Source organism: Eurypyga helias, unplaced genomic scaffold, assembly GCF_000690775.1.
Source record: "Eurypyga helias isolate BGI_N326 unplaced genomic scaffold, ASM69077v1 scaffold40006, whole genome shotgun sequence".
In the NCBI taxonomy this organism is placed as follows: domain Eukaryota; kingdom Metazoa; phylum Chordata; class Aves; order Eurypygiformes; family Eurypygidae; genus Eurypyga; species Eurypyga helias.
This window is the reverse complement of record NW_010258070.1, coordinates 4,741-5,029: the sequence shown is the minus strand read 5'-3', so window position 1 is coordinate 5,029 and position 289 is coordinate 4,741.

Below are 289 nucleotides of genomic sequence, written 5' to 3'. Positions count from 1 at the left end.
AGGCCACATCACGGGGAAAGCTTCCCCCCGAGGAGGGGACCCCGGGGGTCACGCTGGGGGCTGCTGAGCCCCACAGGGCTCTGTAGCCGCTGACAGGCCGGGTTCCATCCCGGTAACCGGTCCCCAAGCACCCAGGAAGCTCATCCATCGCCCTGTGTCTCCGAGGGGGGGTACGCTGGGGCAGCCCGTAAGTCTCCCTGCACAGGGGCTGGAGCCCAGCCATCCCTCTCATCCTGGATCACCCCGTCAGCCAAGTGGAAACCCTCCGCCGGGCTCCCTTACGCTCCGG